General features: G+C 41.6%; 1 protein-coding gene across 5 annotated transcripts in view; it reads left to right on the top strand.

Moving 5' to 3' along the window:
* SOX5 (SRY-box transcription factor 5) overlaps nucleotides 1-22283 on the top strand; it is a 590818-nt gene that overhangs the window by 197192 nt on the left and 371343 nt on the right. The window contains exon 3 of one of the 5 annotated variants that reach the window (XM_054281900.1): nucleotides 21377-21506. The exons of the other annotated variants lie outside the window; for them this stretch is intronic. The gene's annotated coding sequence lies outside the window, so the exon portion shown is untranslated. The remainder of the gene's footprint in view (nucleotides 1-21376; nucleotides 21507-22283) is intronic. 5 annotated transcript variants of the gene reach the window in all.

The following is a 22283-nucleotide window of genomic DNA, read 5'->3' as shown; positions in this document are numbered from 1 at the left end:
TTTGCCTGCCCACCACAGGTGGCTCATTTCATTGTTGAGCTGATAAGAATATATAATGGATGTTTTTTTAAAGCATGCGAACATCACTTTGCAATGGGAGATGTCATATAAATCCAAAGTGGTACTGATGTTAGGTTTTTATTCAGCGAAATGGAGCTGGAAATAATAGCAAAAAAATTAATCAAAGGTGATGTAAGTGTCATGTTAATGAGAAGTGCTTGAAGATTACTGAGCTCTACTATAAATAGATGGCACTCTCATGGATTTACAGCCCTTATTTACTCTATGTAAATTTCATGGTCCCAAAGAACTGGGCCAGAAAACTTCAGATGAGAGCCTTTCCCTTGGAGCTATTGAATTTTCCTGACAAAACAACTTTTAGAGAACAGTATCAGTTTACATATGTATAACATTTTCCCTTGTATTTGAAGCATTTTGCTGCTCCTGTGAAAATAGAGAAGAAATTCTAAAAATTGAAGTCCTTGTTAGAAGGGATAGTGTTCTTGTTTAAATGTCAAAATAGAATTATCAAATTTTCAGTGAAAATATAGATTAGCTTTTTTAATGGAATCACTATCGGAAGTGAAGAAAGTAAAAGGGTTTTTTAATCTAGAGATGGGTAAAGTGCCTCTTTATATTTTTTCTTTTTTTAATTTATTAAACTGTTCATATTAAAACTGTTTATTAAACTGCTCATATTTATTAAACTGTTCATTTGAAAACTTCTGATTGGAAGTTTATAACTTTGTACAAAACTGTTTCCTCTCTATCTCAAATTTGTTGGTCTTTTTTTTTTCTTTTGAAAAGTCATCCTGGAGGAGTACAGAATAATTTCCAATTTGTCTGTGTTCAATTTTGAAAAGCTTTTGTTTCTTTGGAGAACTGTCACCCTTACCTTTTGAAGCAGTAACCTGAAATGTAAGAGTAGTGGCTCTTTGAATGGACATGGAACTTTTATGTCAGGAATTTTCCCTCTCTTATTCCTGTGAGCTTATAGTTTATTTTAACCCCTATTTTTAAAGTTTTCATCAGAATTTCCCAGATTTTTGCGGACAAACCTCTTACAAATCTTGCTCAAACCTCACACAAGGCCCAATACTGATATTTTTCTAAATCTCTTGTCTCCCAGGGCAATGGGTCACAAACCGTCTCACTCTTGGTTAACCAAACTTCAGCTGTGTCATTCCCAGGTAGCAGCTGCAATTACTCCAACTGGGTATTTGCAGTTCCTGGACTGGAAATGCACCCTCCATGCAATAAAAAATGCAGTTGCACAGACAGCAGCGTTCCCTAGTTTGGGAGATGTTGGTTTTCCAACTCTCCCCATTAATTGCTGCTGCTATCTTCACATCCAGCCTTTAGCTTTTATGTGCAGCATATGTCACTGAAGCGGTTCTTGCAGCCATCCAACCACTTTTGTTTATTTCCATTAGCTGGAAAACTTATTGAAAATAACTGGGTGGTGATGGGCTTCTCCTGAGTCCTCTTTTTAGTGGATATTGGAGTGTTATGTGGTGTGTGTAACAAATCTGTCTCACTTGTAATCAGGGTGCCTTGTTCAAAGAATGCTGGCACTGCCTGGCTTGTGAGGGGACCAAACGAGAGAGCAGAGAACAAGAATTTTGTGTTTCCTTTTTGCTTGAATGACCAGAAATTCCATGAGCATCAGCACCATTCAGATTGCTGTGGGAGCAGTGCATTTTTATGCTGCACACAAAAGGAATTAGAGCCCATTTAACCTACAACATCTCTGATGGGATGTGGGGCATTTCCCAACCTATTGACTTAGCACAGAGGAACTGCTAGTAGATACACCATCCTTGAAGACATCAGTGAGTGGTGCAAATCAGTTTTTGTCTGTGTGTCTGTTTAGATCATCAGATTTGGGGCAGAAAAATTCCCACCTGACCACTGCCACAAGATTCCCTCTTTGTGTGTGATCTCCTGACTCTTTTCTTTCCTCCTTTTATATGAATCAAGACATTTAACTTGAGAGTGCTTTATCTTAGGTTTCCTGTTTCTGGTCCACCATCGTGAATTTTAGTAATACTTCTGGAATTTGCTATGTACACTCACTGAAAATTCCAATTCATCTCTTGTCCATCTTCATTTCAGCTCACTGTTAGGGAGTTATGAAAACCTCTTTGCACACCCCAAAAATGTTCACTTCCACTTTGTTCTGTGCATCAGTGCAGATATAACCATTATCTACCACAAGTTAGGGTTAAAGTTTAGAGGTGGTCAAAGGTTGGGGGTTTTTTCCAATAAAACTTATTTTCCTCTGGAATTTTTCAAATGAAACCATACGTTTCTGTTGGAATATGTCAAGTCCAATGAAACTTCTGTGGAGAAAAGTTTCTTATCTCCAGGTTCTATTTTCTCATCAAAACCAGATGAGAAAAATCTGTAAGTTATTTTAATCTTCTGAGAAGTCACTTAACTAATCTGGCTAGATTCTTGCCCTACCTGGTTCAAACTTGAGAAGTGCTTTTTGTTTTACTTCACACCAGATAAAAGCCTTTATCTCTCACTTGTTTGGCTGTAGGGGAAGGGACTTAGAGACCCAGCATATGCTCCCACAATGTGATACAGGTAAAGGCCTTTGTCTGAATTAATTTTGGTAGGAACTTAAAGGTTCTCTTATGTTCAAAGTGAGTTCTCTAACTGCTGCTGCCAGGGCTGTTGATTAGTCTGGTTTCTCGTGTATGTTGTGCTTCTAACACTGCTGGTGTTTTCCCATTTTGGAACTTGGATTTTGAAGAATGGAGAAGCTATTCCCTGCCCAGCTAAATCTAGGAATTTTGAGAAAAAATTTGTGCAGGTCTCTCATGTACTGTAATAATGCATGGACCTACTGAACAAGAGAAAATGTCTTTTTTTTTCAATTTGTTGGCAGCATAAACAGGTGCTTTGTCAATAGAGAATTGTGATAAGAGAGCTGACTGCTGCTTTCAGGGGTTGCAGTTTTATATGCAATCAGTAGTGGGGCTTCTCTTTTAGGATTTTTGGTAGCAGTAGTAGCAGGAAAATCATCTAAAGGTCTTCAGTGTTCCAAGAGTTGAGAGTTCAGAAATTATATAAATCTTGAAGTATTTATTTCGGGGTGATGTTACCGCTTTTATAATAATATCAAACCTTTCATTTTATAGTATTCCAGAGGATTTTATAGGACTGTTAGAGGGAAAAAGCTCGCCTTCATGTCCCTTCCTGCACACAGGTCACGCATCACCCAAAAACGTGGAAGAACCCAAAATCTCTGGGCATCAATTGTCTCCTTCAGTGAATTTATTCTGGTTGCTTCAATCCCCCTCTGTCAGGCTGCCTGGAAAGTTGTGAGGAGGACAAAGAAGGGCTCAAAGGTGTACGAAGGAAGCAGAATTACTGCAGGGAACAGCACTTGAATGTGCTGACAAGTTTCCAGAAGCCTTCCCATCCCACTGGCAAAAGCTGTGCGGGTTTGCAGGGACCATGGAGGTGAAAGCCAGCAGCACTCAGTCCAGCAAATCTTCCTCTCAAAACCATTCCTAAATCTAAACAGGATTTAATGCTTGCAAAGAGCAGGATCCACTCCTGTGATGTTGAAGGGCTCTTGGAAAGGGAATCACGTTAGAAGTAGGGGGCAGGGAGAGCTTTGGTGAGCTGCCAATTGCCAGGCACAGACTCCTAGAGAAAGATTTCTGGTTTATAACCTACATGTCCAACACATGGATGAAAGCAAGCAGAAGTAAATGAGTTTGAAGTGCTGGGATGACGTTCAGGTTTGTTACCCCATTTTCAGTGGGGTATTTGGGTACAGCACCAGTGTGAAGCACGGAGGATGTGAGTTAATCAGGTGGACTAACACTTGTTAGAAATAGAAATAAAAACATGCCAAGTAAATCACTCAGTGCTGGAACTATTACAGACTGCACAAAGGACCAAAACCAATTCAGTTAATGATGGAATATTTCTTTAAGTTGTGCTCACTTTAGGTGGTGGAAGACCAATCTGATTCACATTTCATGCAGTTTTAGGACCCCAGCATGGTGCAGGTTGGAATGGAGCCCTTGTCTAACCCCTGCAGCAGGACGTGAGCTGCCTTTTCAATCTTTGCAAGGGTGGAGGCTCCACAACCCCCAGCTCAGGTGCTAGCATGGGTGACCATCCTCATGGTAAAAAAATCTTATACTTACCTGACATTTCCATTGCCTCCTGTCTATTGCTGTGTGTCTCTCAAAAAGTTCTGGCTTTGTCTTTTCTCTCTAAGGGACTTAGAGGAGCTCTTCTTGCAGCCTTCACTTCCTTTTCTAGTTCCATCTCACATCTCTAACCCCCTGTGTGCTTAGACAACATCTCAATTTGTTCTTTGTACCTTCTTCCATTGCCTATAGACCTTGTTTTGCATTTGAGGAGTTCTGTGTCAGCCCTGCTGGCCCTCTCCCACCCTTGATTCACCTTCTATTCCTAGGGATAGACTGCATTTTCTTTAGAGAAGGTTGTGGTCAGGAAATCAAACTCTTCTTGAGCCCCTTTGCTTTCCAGGGCAGTGTCCCTGGGATCCTGACAAGTAAATCCCAGAGCAATCTGAAACCAGCTATGCTGGGGTCCAAACTGTGCTTCTATGTCCTCCTCACTCCTCCAGAAACTTAAAATCCTGAATGTTCACCCTGTCCTGTTCCCTGTGGCTGAGGCTCCCCCTGACTTTCACATCCCCCACCACTTCTTGATGCTTCTTGAGCAGCAGGCTCAGCAGAACATCTTCCTTAGCTGGATTGTCCAGTTCCTAATTAGTTCTTTGGATATTTTGTGGAAAGTTTCAAAAGATGTCCCTAATGGTAAATACATTCCTGAGACAATCAAGGACCTTATTCTGGTTCAAATGATCTAATATTTGTATTGTGTGGTTGTAAAGTGAATCCATAAAATAATGCCTAACCTCCATGTATGGCAGTGCTGAAATAACCTGTGGATTAATTTGGATTAATTGGGTTTAGCAGAACAGTGGGGAGGGGTTTGGTGATTGGAACAGGATGGAGAGCTTTGCTTGGTTTGTTTTGTTTTGTTTTTCTCTTGCAAGGGGAAAAAAGTGACCTTGGTAGGGGGAACCTTTTTGGATTTCTTGTATGAGTGCTCTCACTGGAGTTTTCAGAGCTCTTCGTTCAAGCATATGGAAGTTAAATAACACTGAATATTTGTGATCTACACATAGGTGTAAAAGCAAAAAGTGTTCCTAGTCATGGGGGAGTTGGCACCTGCAAAAACCACTGCCCCAGAACCACGGGTTTACACACTCTAGTACTGATTGTAACCACGAGCTTAAACACTGGGGTACTGATTGTAGCCATGGGTTTATACACTTTAGTACTGATTGTAACCATGGGTTTACACGCTCTAGTACTGACTGTAACCATGTGTTTACATGCTCTAGTACTGATTGTAACCACGTGTTTACATGCTCTAGTAGTGATTGTAACCAGTGTTTACACACTCTAGTACTGATTCTAACCAGTGTTTAAACACTCTAGTACTGATTCTAACCAGTGTTTAAACACTCTAGTACTCGTTCTAAGCCTGTATTTACACACCCTGGTACTGGTTCTAACCCCATATTTACACACTCCAGTACTGATTCTAACCCCATATTTACACACTCTAGTACTGGTTCTAACCCCCTATTTACACACTCTAGTACTGATTCTAACCCCATATTTACACACTCTAGTACTGATTGTAACCACGTGTTTACACACTCTAGTACTGGTTCTAACCCTGTATTTACACACTCTAGTACTGGTTCTAACCCCATATTTACACACTCTAGTACTGGTTCTAACCATGTGTTTACACACTCTAGTACTGATTCTAACCCCATATTTACACACTCTAGTACCAACTGTGCTGTGCAGACTGTCTCCCCCAGAGCAGAGCTGCTCTCCATGGGCTGGCTGTGCTGCCCCTGCCCTGTGCTGGCCACCCACCTCATCTGTGAGGTGTGTGGGAGCCAGAATGGGATGTGGAATAACAATGTGGGATGTGCCAAGCTTTTAGATCCCTGCCATTGTGCTAATGTTTGCTTTGGGGGTTTTTGTTCTGCATAATCTTGGCTGCATCCACTGCTCGCTGATTTGATAACACCTGTGTGCTAATAGAATTACAGAGTTAGTGATTAGCAAAGGTGTCTCTCTTTTACACTCCCTTTTTATGCTTTATTAAAGAGCATTTTTAGTACAGATGTTGTGAATGTTTTCCTCTGCTTCCTCCCACACCATAAGAGAATATCAGCCTGTGAAGTCTTGCTTTGTTATTGCACGAGTACAGACAAGGGCATTTCTCTTCTAGACATTAAATGGAAAAACTAAACATGTTAGAAATCGTCTTTCTCCCAGAGTTTTAGGAGAGAGCATGCACTTTCAAGGGGACTAACTCAGTCTCTGCAAATAGTAAAGGTTCCAAATTCAGGTGTAGTTCAAGATGTGTTTATCCAGCTCCTCAAAGTCTGAAGTGTGCTGATAAAGAATGCTGGCCTGAGATTTCTGTCACAGGGAATTTCTTGTTCCACTTTCTGAGAACTGAGACCTAAAAGCCCTTCAGTGAAACATTTCAGTGTTTAAAAAATTGTGATGAATTAAATGTTATTAATTTATTTTGCTAATCTTAGTTGATTAATGCACTCTCACTGTCAGTGTTCCTGAGCAGAAATAATACCTTAACTCAGTCCGAAATTCCAAATCATGCAACTAAATATTACTTGTTTCCACTTTTCTGGACAAAACTCTTTCTAGTTATGCATTCTTAGGGATTTTGTCCCAGTGTACTAATGAGGGGTTAAACTAGCAAATTTCCCATCATCTAGCTGTCCCTGTTGTTAAAAGGATGTAAACTGTCCTGTAAAGTGAACCCATCTACAACTGGCACAGGAGAACGCTGCTTGTAAGACAAAGTGTTGGTACGCTACAAGATTTGAGCAGGAACTCAGAGGAAATAGCAAAGTTTTAGCTATTTTAACATTTTGACCTTTTTCAGAAAATGAACATATTCTCCAAAGCACAGAATATGTTGAATCAGCAGCAGGCGATGTGAAACCAGATTGTGATGTAATCTTCAAGAAAACCATATTTGTAATAAGGTTAATTAAATTTGCTGCAAGCTTGTGACAAGCATGCTGTAAGTTTGCCAGTAAATCTGGTCTTGCTTTATCAAACTGAAGGGCAAGAAATAAAAAAAAAAATAAAGAAAAAAAAAAAAGAGAGAGAGATAAAGGGTGGGGGGTGGTGGGGGGAGGGAAAAAAGCTTCCCTTTTCCAGAACAACTAGTGTGTAGCCAGAGGACATGCAGGCTGGCAACAATAACTAATACGTTATGAGAGGTTGAACAAGTTTAAATGGGATTTGTCTCTGAACTGAAAGGCATATTGTAAGAAATGTCTTTGTCTCCTTGTGATGCTGTTAAATTGAAAGCACGATGGGAGGCTTCAGTAGAGGCAACAAAGGTTGAAATGATAGCCTGCTGTTTGCAGCAAGCATCATGGCTCCACTGATGGTCCAGACATCTGGTAACAACAGCCACTCCTTGTCAGGTTTTGCCCCTCACTGGGCGCCCGAGCACTTTGCTCTGTTTAACTCATCAGGCTCTTCTAGCTCAGTATGCTCTGCATCAAGAATGTTTATGTAATAAAACAGAGCTAATTAAACATTTCAAAGGGAAACATTATTTTAACTCTAATTAGATATGATTACAGTTTCCTTATGCCTGTGCTGGGCTGGTGCTGCAGCTCTCTCCTTTTGCCTCCTCGCTGAATTCTGCAGCATTGTTGTTTCAGAATCATTTCTGCATCTGCTTAAATTGGCTTTGTGCTCCCAGAAATGAACTCACAGTCTCTCCTGCTCGCCCAGCAATGAACTCACAATCTTTGAGCCCAGGTCCCTGTATTTTAAGTCACAGCATAGTGCCCCCAGGCACATGAGGTAATACCTGGGGCAGGCAGGGAAATAGCGAAAGCCCTTTTGCTGGAAACACTGAAGGGTATTCCAGCCCTCTTCCTTGGAACACTGAAGGGTATTCCAGCCCTCTTGCTTGAGACACTGAAGGGTATTTTAGCCCTCTTAACACTGAAGGGTTTTCCAGATCTCTTGCAGAAACACTGAAGGGTATTCCAGACAGCCACAGGTGCTGGCAGGTGTGTTCATGCCACCTAGGAGGCTTGCAGCTATTTGTGCTGCGTTTCCAGCTTCTCCTGGTGATTAAATCTAGCAGGAGAGGAGGCAGGCAGGCGCCACAGAGCTGTGGTGCTCGCACAGATGGATGCAGGTTCTGTGACCTTCCTGGGAGTCCACGCTGAGGCAAGGCAGTTGTCACAGGCAAGCACGAGGCATTTCCTTCTGTATGTATTTAATCTAGAAAGATAGCATCTGACAGAGCTTTGGAGACACATCATGTCAGGATACTAAACATCCAAATAGCTGAGAAACAAATACATAGGGAAATCAAAAAGAACAGGCTAATGGCAGTAATAATCAGTGAATATTTTGTCAGTTAAGCAAATGCTGTATAACTTGTTTAGTGTTTTCTAGCTTTTATGACAGAGCCAGTCTGCAGATCATATGGGAGAAGCAGACTGAATATAAGAACCCATCCTTTCTTTGTCATCCCTAAATCCAAGTTTTCACGAGGAATTTCCTCAGCTAAAGGATGTTTAAATGCGAGTTTACTTCAGCATTTCTTTGGGTTTTCGCCCCACCCAAGATTTTTTAAACTCTACCTTGGGTTTCAAAACAAAAAAAAAGGAGGAAAAAAAACAAAAAAGGGAAAAAAATAAAAAGAAGGTAGGCTTTCATTCAGACTGGTTCTCTGCAGCCCTAATTAAAATAGACTTCAATGAGAAGTTTTCTTTTCCTCTTCCAACTGAAGCTTAAGGGCATAGTTCTAGCTGGAGAGTATATTGTGTTCATTTTACTGTTTGAGTGGTTTGCTAGAGAAGCTGTCTTTCAAATGCAGTGACTACCACGATGCCTCAGGACCCAGCTGTCACATCAAGGCTGTTTTCCACATACATGTATTATATAATGTGCATATATCATCACCATCAGGTAGCTGAAGTTTGCACATCTGAACATGGAAGGAACTCACTCTCACATTTCAGAAGTTCTCTCTGCAGTGGCTTTAGAGGTAAACCTGTCTTATTTTTTAAGGGGGATAATGACATGGATTGTCCCTTTAGAAAGAAAAGAATGATGCAAATCAAAGGACACACATCTAAATCTGTCTCTCCATAAGCTGAGCTGCAGCTCTGGTGCAGGACTCTCTCCTTTGTTCTAGGGAAGCTGAAGGGGGGAATTATTTCCTTTAAATGTTACAGTCAGCCTAAATGACTGCAAGTTACTAGACTGAGAGCAGCACTGGAGAAAGAAACCTCCCATTTAGCCACAGAGGAAATCTTCCATTTAGCCATTTAATTAAATAGGAAATGGCAGTGCATAGCCCAGGCATTGTCTCAGCCCTCGTGGAGAGGATCAGAAGAAGGTCAGGAGCTTGTTCATTTTCCATGCCCATGGCTCAGTCCTGAGACCACCAGCCAGGATGGCCAATTAATACCAAGTGCTTTAGGGGGTTTTGCCTTGTGGAGTGGTGGGCTTTTTTTGTTTTTTTTTTTTTCTTTTTTTGCCCACTAGGATCTAGGCTGAGGTTGCAAATCCATTTCAGAGAAGCTGCTCCGCAGTAGGTGAGAAGGGTTTCAGTTTCTGCACCTCTGAGTAAGAATGAGATTTGTCAGTGAAAAGTGGAGTCCTGGTGCCTCCTGGGTTTTGTAACTAGTGCTGCCGCACCACTGAAAGATGCTTTCTCAAAATCTGTCAAGTTTTGGTTTCACAATTCGGTCTTGTGGCCAAGGCCACAAGAAAATACAATGTCAAAAATGCAACACTGGAACACTCCACATTTCCTGAGCTTCAAAGAGCTCTGTGCTAGTTTTATTGCCACACTCATTTTCTGAATCACCTGTACCTCTGAGGAGTCTGTACAAAGCCATCTCTGCTTACTTGTAAACTTTTTTAAGCTTTTCCAAAACAGCATTACTGCTGCTGGGCTCTCTTTAGCTCCATCCCATTATCTCCAATTATTAAAGGCTCAACTCGGGGCAGTGAAACTCTGGCAAATTTGAGCACTGGGAGCAGCTGCAAGGCAGGCAGCATGCTGATAGTGTGAGCATCACCTGTAGCTGTCTGCCTGGGTATTTATAGTATTTGTGGTGGTTTCTCCTGGAAATCAGCCTGACAACCCCAGCTTGGAGTGTGTGCTGTACATCACCAGCAGATTTCAAAGCACAAGAATTATTTTTTGCTTGTAGTTGACCTCAGCTGGATTGCCTCTCTCTGAGGATTAAAGTGAGTGATGTTATGAGGGAGGATGCTGTGCTGTGCTGGCTGCTGGCCTTCTCTTGCCTGCTCCAGCTGCTGGTGCTGGTGGTGTGTCCCTGCCCTGGCACCACATCTGGGGCTGCACATCAGGGCACCAGGGGAGTTACACAGACCTGAATGTGCTGAGCTGGGTGTCTGGGCATCAGTGCAGCCTTGGGCAGATCAGTGACGGCTCAGGAGCCCGTCCAAATCCCACACCAGCTACTCTTCTGTTGGAGACGGGTTTTCAGTGCTGATCTCAAAATGTTGTGTGATTGCAGGAGAAAAATGCTTGGCTATCTGTGGCTGTGCTTTTTGCTGCTTGTAACGGACTAAAGAACTAATTTTGAACAAATGTGTGCTTGTGAAGATAATACTGACTTCTATGTGCATTGCCTGTCCTGGCAGGAAAGAAAATGTTGTGAAGGTTTGTAATACACAGGTTTTGGGAGGAGCTGGCTTGCCTCTCACCCTGCAGGGTGGGTCACTCCCTGGGGATGTGTGGCTGTGCACACACACAAAATATGTTCCCAGTTTTGGTGGTGGCAAGCAGAAGTTTGGAGATAACTGGGATTTTTTTCTTAAAAATAATTAAGTTTTCAAATAACCATCTGACTGTACATGTAAGAAAGGCAGGGACAGTGTGTGGTGGCCTGATTTAAGCAGAGCATAAGGTTAGCTGTAATCTTTAAAAAGAAGTTTCAGGAGCCCATCTTTGCAGGTAACCTTTGTAGCACATTCAAATTCCCTGTTGGAAACTCAGCTTCACTTATGGAGGTATCTAAATGACAGACCATTGGAAATTCAAAAGGAAGGAGCATGAGGAGCTCACCCAAGTGCAGGCAAGCAGGGCAGCTGCAGCCTGGGCTCAAGGAGCAAATGCGTAGGTTGGGTTTGTGTGCATAAACCCTGCACTGGAGTCTGGGATGTTGGTGTGGGAGGTTTTGTCTCGGGGAGGTGAAAGGAGATGGAGGTCTGGAGATTGCTCCTTCCTTTATCTTCAGGGCTGCTCTGCCCAGCATCCCAAGGGGTGTGGGATCAACCACCATCATGAGTTTTATTCAAAATCCACTGGCACCAGGTGCCAGGCATTTGGGGCTGCACGGTTGGTGCTGGGAAGGGGAGTGGCTGTCACCAGGCCCTCTGCAGCCTCAGCCCAGCCCTGCTGGCCAGCAGGAGCTGGGGAGATGCTGCCAGGACGAGCCTTCCTCCTGTCAGCACGCTCACGGGATGGAAATGCAGCCTGACAAGTCTGAAGCCGTGCGCAGAAAGAGACAGATAAACTCTGTTAACCACAGAAGCAGGTTTTAAATACATTAAAATATTTTATCCCATTATTTGTTTTGACCAATTGACCACAATATTAAAAATTCAATCATGGAGCAGCTGACAAGTGCAGTTGCCTAATTTTATTTAAGGGTTCTCCCCCCCTTCCATTTTTCCATCCTGTTAACGCTGCTGCCTGTGCCCAGACAGTAATGGGCTTCTTGTATGCCCACGACTGTTATGATCATGTAAATTTATTGGTGCTTAGAAGAAGCGAGCTATTAAAACATTACAACAACCATTACAGCCAGGCTCGTGTTGGCTTTCGCTCCCAATGAACATATGCTTCCGAGTGAATGCCTAAACTCTTATTTATGGATTTAATTTAATATGCGGAAAGAATTCAAAATTAAATTTTGTGTCTGCCTCCAGAGAGTGTCAGTGTATAATAACATGGTAATTTTTACACATCTTTATGAGAAATGGGAAAATTAATTCTTTCTGACAAGTTGTAATTATTCGACTTGGAACAGTTGCAGCTGAGCAGTTTGCATGCCTGTTGTCTGTTATTGCACAGTGCAAGGGGAAAACGTGGGGATGGAGATATATTGTGTGTCTGAGAGTTTCTAATAGCTTCTGACATTTTAGCCCTGCATATTATCAGGGTGCTCTTTAAAGGAGTGGGGACTGTAATCTGCTGCCTAGCCAGGGACATGGATGGAGCAGGGACTGAGATGGGGCAGGAAGGATTTTGTTCTGGCTGAGGCAGCAGCTCTGCCACAAATTTGCCAATAGTTAAAGCAGAGAGTGTGCCCACATTCTTTGTACTCTTTGACCTCACCATTTTTCCCCTTTAATGAAGACACAGGTGAGAGAAAAGTGTTTGTTTCAGCTGCACAAGCAGAGCTCTCCTGTTCAAGTGTGTCCTTTTCCTTCCTGAGAGTTGAAGGCACTTAGCACCTTTCCACCTCAAGGGACTGGCTCCCCAAAAAGTTGAGCTGTCTTTAACAGTAAGAATATTTAAAAATTAAACACTCTTCTTGTTGAAGCATGAGCTTTCCAGACTGATATTTTCGTGAGGGTAACTTTGTTCTTGGCTAACTTAACTTCTGTTTCAGAGTTTCTGCTGAAAGGTAGGACACGTCCATGAAGCAGAAGCCTGAAGCATCACTGGATGTATTAGATAAAAAGGAAATTTATTCAAGTGAATGAAGTGTGTGTTCATGGCTTTGAAGGCAAACCTGGCAGTAGTGGGTGCTGCATTTTTTTGTCCTCCTGGAATGGTCCCTTTGGGATAAACACATACTAAAGGCAATGCTTAGAAAACATTTTATCAGGCACACATTAAAGGAAATAGAAGTGCCACAAATGAAAAAACACTGTGCATACTTTCATTCCCAGTGATTTATCATGGTTGTGCTAGCTAGAAGGGTGCTAATGGTTTAGAAGGTGCTGCTGCTTCCTGTGAGACACTGAAGAGGTTTTGTTCTCGCGGGTGCTTGGCATAGGAAGATACCGTGGGCTAGAAATATAAATTTGTCTAAAATGTAGCATGCTAGCTTTGATTTATGTTCCCATCCAAACAAATGCTTTCCTGGCCTTTGGGCACTGTGTGTGAGTGTGCCCAGGGAGCTCTGGTAGAAGGCCCTGTGCCTGTAAGAGGGATTGGTGTTAATCAATGGCAGCACAGGGTGGCCTCACTGACCTGGAACCAGGCACCTTCCCTTCAAACCCAGCAGGGAACCTCCACTGGTTTGGCTTTTGGGACTCCCCATGAATCCACAGGGAGAGCAGGCAGTTTGGGAGCTCATCCAGTCAGCACTGGGTCCTAAAGCAGCCCAGGTGGATCATCCACAGAACAGCATAGTCTGCTACCTTTTAACTCCCTGGGCAGTTTTAGCAATTTAGGAGTCAAATGGATTCTCATTGAGGAGCCACAGATCACAGAAAAACCTACAGTTTCCCTGTAAAATTGTCACCTCAATTTTTCGTCATTTTTTCAAACCGATGGAAGTTCTGTTTTTCATTGCGGTGAGTCAAGCATTGCACGAAGAGAGAGTTTCTCTTTTACATGCATAATAAATAACTTAAAAAAAAAAAAATCTATGTTGGTATGAGAATTAACCCTTGGTGTGAGAATTAACCCTTGGTATGAGAATTACCCCTTGGCAAGAGCTCATGCAACTCTTGGGGTGTGCCTTCATTTTTCTTTGCTTTCCTTCTCTTTCATTTTCTTTTCCTTCTTTCCTTTTCTTTCCAAGAAAGGCTGCAGTTTATTCCCCCTCTGCAGAAACCTTCCTAACTGCTGTCACTTGGCCCTCTTAGGGCCCTCTAGAAACTCCTTGTATTTTAAGGAAATGCTGCTCAAAGCTCTGTTTCTGAGAACATGGTCTTGTGCCCCACTGAGCCTCTGCTTTCAGGAAGACAGGAGTGCCAAGAGTTTGTCAGTTTTCTTCCAGTTCTTTTTGAATCACAACAGAAGACAAATTTCATGTTAAGGCAAAGCCTGGGCTTATTTAGCAATAACTTAATAACAGTCTTGTAATTGCAAATTGAAAACAGAAAATCATAAAAATAAAACCCCAACCAAAGCCAAAGAAATGCTGTAGCTCTGTCTGAACAGCTGGATATAGTGATATATGTGCAATTTCTGTAGCTGAGTGACTTCTTACCTAACCTAGAATCACCTCGAGGGTCCCAGGCTGGTGAGAACTCGAGCCCTGGCAGTGTCCTGTGACCTGGGATTGTTCCCTTCAGTTTTCATTGCCCTTGTCTTTTATTACCTGCTTCCTCTCTTACTCCTCTTCGGAATTAAATATTGGCCCACAGTCTTATGTACTTAGCAGTGACTTTGCTTGGTTCACACAGATTAGCCAAGGCTATCTGTGAACTGTGAGATTGCAAATCCACTTCTTTTCTTTTTTTTTTTTTTTTTTTCCTCCCCATTTAACTTGGACCTGACCAACTGCTTCCCACCTACTTTTACCTATTCTCCTCTTGGGTGCAGAAATGCACCCAGCCCTTTGCTGGGATATCCTGGGAGCCCACAGAGCTTTGCTGTCATGCAGAGGTGATTTTAGCCACATCCCAGGTGCACCAGGGTAGGAGTGATTTTGGGATGAACTGGTGAGAGACACAAGAAAATTCATTTTGGGCTGGTTTTGGTTCTGCAGTGCACATGAGCCATGCATGTAAGTATTTAGGAGAGATCTGCTCTTTGTTCAATGGCTTCACCTAATCAAAGCTTGTTGTCTCAACATTTATGTCACCTAATTGCCATTATTCTCATGAGGTTTGTGCTGGATGTTTTGTTGCAATCCCCCTCCCTTCCCAAAACAATACAAAATGAAAAACCCAACCCCAAAATACCCCGAAATATTTCAGCATTGTCATATTCTGTTATATGGCACCCTGAATGCTGGCCACATTTTAGTAAGACAAATGCAGCTTCTGGAGAGGTCACTGCCCATTAAATAACTTTTTTTTTTTTTTTTTTTTCAATAAAGGGGCTTGTCATTCCCATGTGAGCATAGGTGAAGAGGAATACTTTGAGAGTTCTTTGGGCTGTTTTGGAAAGCTCATTCTAGAAAATACTGCCACATTTCTGATCTCCAAGCTCCATATAAATGATGGAGAAGTAAGCAAAGACAAGTCACCAAATAGATACAATTTATTTTTTTATTCCCAACTATCACCATGCCCATTCTGAAATGTGTTTTCATGCATGCTGCTCAATATACCCATTTTCTACTTATGAAAAAGAAAAAAAACCTAATCTGTGTTATTTCTTAAGAAGAAGGGAGAGGAAGAGGGATTATTTTGGTTTTATTCCCATAGTTTCCCAAAGTATCAGTCACACAGGGTGTCTGTGCTGTTGCTGGTATTAACATGGTGCTGCTCTGTGTGTTGTGTCCAGAACGTTATCAAGTATTATTTGGTGTGCTGGCCTGAATTCTGTATCAAAAGTTGGAGTTTTGCAAAAAGTCCTGATTATGCAATTTTTTGGTAATTTTTAAAAATTATTTGGGGAACAGACGGCGGTTTAGGACAAATCATAGGGTTTTCATAACTGGTTCATGAAACATAAAAATTGCTATTTAAACATAAGTAAGCTTTATCTGTAATAATGCCTCCCTTCTGTGGGGCATTTTCCACAAACCCAATTTCTTCACACCACTTCTCTTTTACAGATGGCAAAATGAGACTCAGCTTAATTGCTGTGGGATTCTAAGAAAGATAGCAGCAGATTAAAGACTAAATCATGTTTCTTAAATTGCAGTCCAGTGTTTGAAAATAGCAGCATCTTTCTTTACTGTGATAGATCAAGCTTAGCAATGAGTGAATGAAATCAGCACCAATAAAGTAAAGGAATCTGGTTCAAATATATGTTCAGAAATTGGGATTTTTAAATTTTTTAAATTATTTTTTTAAAGTTGCCAGACTCATGCAAGATTCTTGCATCACCATACACATGCTTGTGCTCTTCTTGAGTAATCCTCTTCAGAGATTTTCCTGTGCTAACCACATCCAATAAAATATTGTTCATATAACCAGATCTGGCCATCTCCTGGTGGGTTTTGCTGACTGAGCAGCAAAGTCACTGAGGAAGTTGGGAAGCCAGTGGCTGATCATTGCTGCTGATTGCTCTGTCACTTCTGGCTGCTGAATTCATCTCCCTCTTGGTTTTCCTTCTGCAAGACAGAAATAACACCTCCTTGGGCTTAATGAGTGCTATTGTGTTTGATGAGATAAAGCACTGTAAAAGTTTTATCACACTGCATCTGCTTCCAGTTTCAGCGTGATTCAGGCTTGCTGCTGAAGAGTTCTCTGGGCAATGGCAGGGATGGGGAAACTTTGGAGCGTGCTGGAATTGGGTTTGGAGGGCAGGTGTGTACATCACGACTCCTTCCTGGTCTGCGGCTTTCTAGCCTGACCCAGATTCTTCTGCAGTCACAAACCTTGGGGTGCAGGCCCTGTTGGGAGCTCGGTGCCCCAAACCTGCCCATGTTTCCCTGCCCACAGGTAGCATTTCTCCAGCCTCCCACCGCCGGAGGACCGCGCTTCCCTTCCCCTTCTTTTCTGGTTCTGCATATCAGAACGTGATTAAAATCATTATATCCCTATCTATATCGTGCTGTCTGTTTTCCTTTTAATTAGGTTGTAAAACAATTAGTTACCACCATGTCTCTCTCTTCCCCCTCTCCCTCTCTTTCTCTGAGTCCCCCTGTGCGCCCAGAGCTGTTTGTTCTCCCCGGGCGGGGAGGAGGGGGCCCTGCCGTCTTGCTTTATTTACAGCAGGGTGAAGGTCAGATATAAACAGTTTTTGTTCTTGTGCTGTTGCTTTCTTTTGTGACCTATCCTGCATTGTTTGGCTTTTTTCCTCCCCCGTGCTTTGAAGTGCCGCACACCAGGTGTTCCTGTTCTGAATTACACATGAAAGGACCACATCCCTGGACTAATTAACTAGTAAACTGCACCCGCCTCCCCTGGGTTTAATTGATGCTGCTCTTAAAAGGGGAAGCCAGTTTCTTATTCCTCCTGATTTCACACCGTAGTCATCTCCTCTTTATCTCCCTAAATACAGAAGATACTCTTGAATTTCTCACTCCCAGGCCACACGGTGCTTAATATGTCTTCTCGTTTCACAATTAATAAAACAATTATGCTGTACAATTTTTTTGAAAGAAATCCTCCACATTTTTTTTCTTTTTTTTTTTTTCTTCAGTTTTCCTTTGACTCCTAATTTCTTTGTGTCTGATGGTTGCAGCTTCTCTCGGGAGAGCTGCATGCAGTGCATCCAGAGAGATGGAAGATCCAGTATCTTGCTGCTAATTATTTTACTTGATAGTGTTGACCCACCAAAAGCATTGGTGTATACCAACACCTTTGGTGCACAGGCAATGAGCCATTCCATGGCTCACCGTTCCTTTCCTGGGGCAACATCTCTTGCAGTGTAATGAGCAGGAGTTACTGGGATTTCTTTGTTCGGCCTGGTGGGCGCATCTCACTCGTCTCTGTGGCAGGGTGGGCTGTGCTGGTGGCAGAAAACTCTGCAAAGTGGTCAAAACCAGCTTAAAATTAGCAAGCCTGGATCAAAACCAGCTCATTTCTCTGAAAGTACTCAGTGCCGATTTTCTGTGGAGTGGATAAAGACCCATCTTAGGGTCAAACAGAGCAGAAGGCTGGAGAAAATGGAGCAGGTTGTCCTGTGGCCCTCACTGTGCCACCTCTCCAAACTGGGCTCTGTGGGTGCAAAGCTGTATACAGATATTACTCCTCACGTTCCAGCTGTGTCCTGCACAGCTAAAGGACATTTTGGCCACAGCTGGTGGGCCCCTGTTGTAGTGGGTTTGGTTCACTAATTTGAGAGAGAGCTACTCTTTGTTAAATGGCTTCACCTAATCAAAGCTCGGTGACTTTTGAGCGTTTTTTAAGATTTGAGATTTTTTTTTTTATTCTTTTTGTCAGACACAGAGTAAACTGTTACCAACTTCTCTTAAAACATCATTTCTGTGATGCAAAACCTGTGCATTCAGCCTCGAGGTCCTTGCACATTGTGGGGCTGTGCCAGTCTTGGGCACAGGATGGTCCCAGACTGGTGCTGCTCCAGGTGTGGTTGAGGAGCAGAGAGCCATCAGTCATGAGTATTTCCATGAAAAACGTTGGTTCCTGCTAGCTGTTTTTGCCCTTGAATGTGCCATTTGTATCTTGCTGGTGCTTTGACCTTTAGAGGTGCTGAGGATGATTTAATTCCCAGAAATTACCCAAACAGGTAATGTCCTAAAGGTTGCTGGTTTAGGTTTATGGTTAGGGTATGTTTGTCTGTCTTGTGTGTTTTTTCACTCATTCTGAACTTCCTGTATCCTCTGTTAATTGAAGTCCTTGTTAACTCCAGTGAATTCTTTCTTCTGATTTCAGTCTGAGCTAGTCCCTGTTCATTTGATTTGAGCTGTTTTCAACTTGAATTGGAATTTCAAACTTAACAGTCCTTTGAAATAGAGGAAAAGGATTCAGGATACCAGAAAGTGAGTGGGCTGCAACAATATTTCTAATAACTTAAAAGACATTTCTCTAGATAGATATTCTAGTGTAGGAATGAGAGTATCACACACCTTCCTCTTTCAAGGATACCGGGCAGATGGAAATCTGGAACACTTTGCTGTATGTGCAGGTTTGGTTTCAGATGTGGGACCTGAATATCACTCAGGTGTGTATTTTCTTCAGGGCAAAAGGCATTTCTTGAAGACAGCAACTACCAAGCAACAGTTTGGTGTCAAATTAAGGATGGCAAAGAGAAATGGGAGCTTTGCTGTCAGTGCCACAGAGCTTTGGATTAGGAATTTGGTGGTGCTGGTGTAAAATATTTTGTAAATGTGTAACATATGATATAAATTTGTAAAATATATTGTAAAATATGGTGTAAAATATACTGTTTTCCTTGGAATCATGCAGTGTGTTCAGTGGTGGTGTGAGGTAGGACTGCAGTGGGGCTGCCATGGGGTTCTGTTGATCCCACAGCATTCCCCACTCTTCTTTTCCTTCCCATCATACAGAAGTGGATGGTTTGGGGGTTTCCTGACAATAACCAGCAAAGCCATCACTTTGTTCTCCCTGAGAAGGGCAAGTTTTACACTTTTGTAGGGTGCAAAGTGACTTTTGTGGATCAGGCAATTTCCCAAAGGGAGCTCAGGCTTTGGAGTAGCCCAGCTGGCACTGGAGGACAGACCTTAGAGCAATTAACTGTAAATTGACTGAAGCTTATATGTCAAAGACAGTCTGAATTTTAATTACACACAGCTTAAGATAGGTATTTTTATATTCTAAAGCAGCTACTTTAAAGCACACATACAAAAAAGAAAAAGCAGAGAAATCACCTAGTTTTACCAGAAGGTAAATGCAGAACTTTTGCCTTCATAAGCTTCATAGCTCCTTGAAATCCAAGCCTTGCTGTCTTGATTTAAGGGGCTTGAAATCTGGAGCCTCTTTTGCATCATTTTTGATTTCTTAGATTTAGTATTTCCTGAATTCTTAATGTTATTTTAATCAATTTTTGCTAAAATTTGCAATAAGCTCCCTTTTAGAGAAATTTTGCTTTAAAAAAATACTTTCAACCTGGTTATTATTTTCTAGCAAAGATGTTTTCAGCTTAGGGCAGATAAAAATGAAAACTCAAAAAAAAGGACATTTTATTGCCAAAAAAGCACTGGTATAATTCAAAAGCACCTCTTGCTAAATCATTTGTGAGTGTCTCATCAAAAGCAGAGGATATGGTTTTGTTAGCACAGATCAGGGCTTTGAGAGTGGTTGTCATGCACCTTCTTAATCTTAGTCATTTTAACCCTTTTCCAGTGTTTTCTACCCTTCCCTCCGAGCTCTGATGTTCTGTAATTTTTTGCTGCCTTCCCCTTCAAAGGCAAGTTTGCCAGTATTTTTATGATTAACTTTTATATGTCTGAGTTTTTCAGAACACTATCAGGTTATAACATAGTGTTTAAAAGCCCATCCTCATCTTTTTTTATTAATCCTACCTTTCTTTATCAAACCTGAAAGTCCTCTTTACATTTCAGCTTTTATTTTATTTCATCCTTCAGGAAAAAAAAAAAGAGAAAGATATTGGTGTAGGATTTGAAATTTAAGGAAAAACTTGCAGTGGCTCCCATTGTTCTTGCAATCTGGCAGCTAACTGAGCTACTCCACTTAGTTTCAAAGAAATAACAGGCACAGCAAACATATTTTTCTACCTGTTTTGTTTTTCCTTATCTCTCAATGATAATATCCAGAGATGTGACATAATGGCTCTATGAATTTAGAGAAAAGAAAAAGATTTATGGATTTTGTTGTTGCTGTTTCAAGAAGAAGCTAGCAATGTTTCTGCTTGCAGAACATTTTATTTTAAAGTTCCACAAGTTTAGATGTCAGGCTAAGGTTTAGCATTACCACTTGTGTGGTAGTTGGAGAGTGGGAGAATGCTAATTTAACTTAATGTGCAGAAAAGCAAGGTGTAGTTACTGCTGTGCTGCTAGATTTGAATGAGCAAAAGTATATTATATATTATATATTATATATTATATATTATATATTATATATTAATATTCTTTATTTATATTCTTTATTCTTTATTCTATATCATAGAATATAAAATATATGTTATAGAATATATATTATAGAATATAGAATATATATTATATATGAGTATTTTGGCACTTTACTCTTTTCAACTGGCCCCTCTCCCTAAATATCTCCTACCTCCTTCCCATCTTTGTTCTCTCCCAGAGCACACTCTGCATCTCCAGACTCTGTGATATGAGGAGAATGCATGGAGCTCTCACTTGCACTCAGATGAAAGACCTGATTTGTTAATTTGAGCTCTTTTTAAAAACAAGACCTAAATTAACTATTATCTTAATCAGCAATAAAATACATTCTTTCAATTACTTGTTTCGCTGACTTATTAAGAGAACTCTAAATAGTTTCAGCGAGTATTGTTGTAATTGTTTCCTCCTTTGATTTTCATTTCCTCAGTTGTCATCATCTCCTGGCAGCGGCGGCAGCTGTAGAGCAGATCTTTCAGCAGCCTTGTTAATTGTGCAGAAATTAATCTGATTTCAGGCCCTTTATTGATACAGGGATTGGTGTGCCTTAGTGTGCCTGCTCGCCTCTCACAGCCATTTGTTCCCATGCCAGCCCAATGTGCAGGTTGGGTCATTATCTCCCGTTGTTAATTGCTGTGTCCCTCTCAGGTGCGCTGCCTTCCTCCATGGAGATACAGAAACTTGTGTGAGGCAGCTCCCATGTCTGTAAGAAACACTGGTTCTCAGGCAACCTGTGTTCCTGTTATTCACTTCCATTCTGTGTATGCAGGAGGAGACTGTAAGTTATATTTAAGTGTAATTCCATTGAGCTGTTGCTGTTGTCCAGCTACCTGCTGCCATAAATCAGGAGATATCCTCAGGAGGAGCTGGGATACCACACCCATGGCCCTGAAATACTGCCCAGCCAAATGGTGGCAGCAAAATAGTCCTGAGGTTTTCCTCTTGAGAAGCTCTCAGGTGAGATGAAACTGCACAATGCCCAATGTTCATGTTGTGCTGTGTTTCCTGAGAGGAAAGATAAGACTCCATTGTGGAATAAAAAAATCAAGAAATTATCTATTAAACAGTCTTTTGTAATAAGGGAAAATGATATTATTATAGATTTCCATAACTCTACAAAGAATACTGAAAAAAAGTTTTTCTGCAGCTATTCATATTGGCATATTGGCCAATGCTATTGGCATATTACAAATTAGAGGGTTATTGTTATGCAATCTGAGTATTAATATGAGATGCATACAACTGAGCAGCAGATTTTTTTTGTAATCCTGTTTGTGATCTTTACAGCTTTTGTAGTGCCACAAATTAATTTTAGCATGGTATCTCAATTTCCAGACTGTCATCTGCCTACCTTAATTGCTCTGCCTGCTATGAAATGTTACCTGTTCCTGCCGTCTGCAGCAGCTCTCTGGTGAAGAGCAGCATCCTCTCCTCATCTTTGTGCCATGATAACTTACACACCATCCTGGGAATGCTTTGCATTTCTTTGGGATGAGCAGTGACAGATAAGGATAGCGTTGCACCATTTTAATGATGACAAAACATCAGGTTTCAT

Source organism: Melozone crissalis, unplaced genomic scaffold (genome assembly GCF_028551555.1).
Source record: "Melozone crissalis strain CALT ecotype California unplaced genomic scaffold, PUWL_Pcris_2 ptg000033l_1, whole genome shotgun sequence".
Classification (NCBI taxonomy): Eukaryota; Metazoa; Chordata; class Aves; order Passeriformes; family Passerellidae; genus Melozone; species Melozone crissalis.
This window is presented reverse-complemented; position numbering and strand designations above follow the sequence as displayed.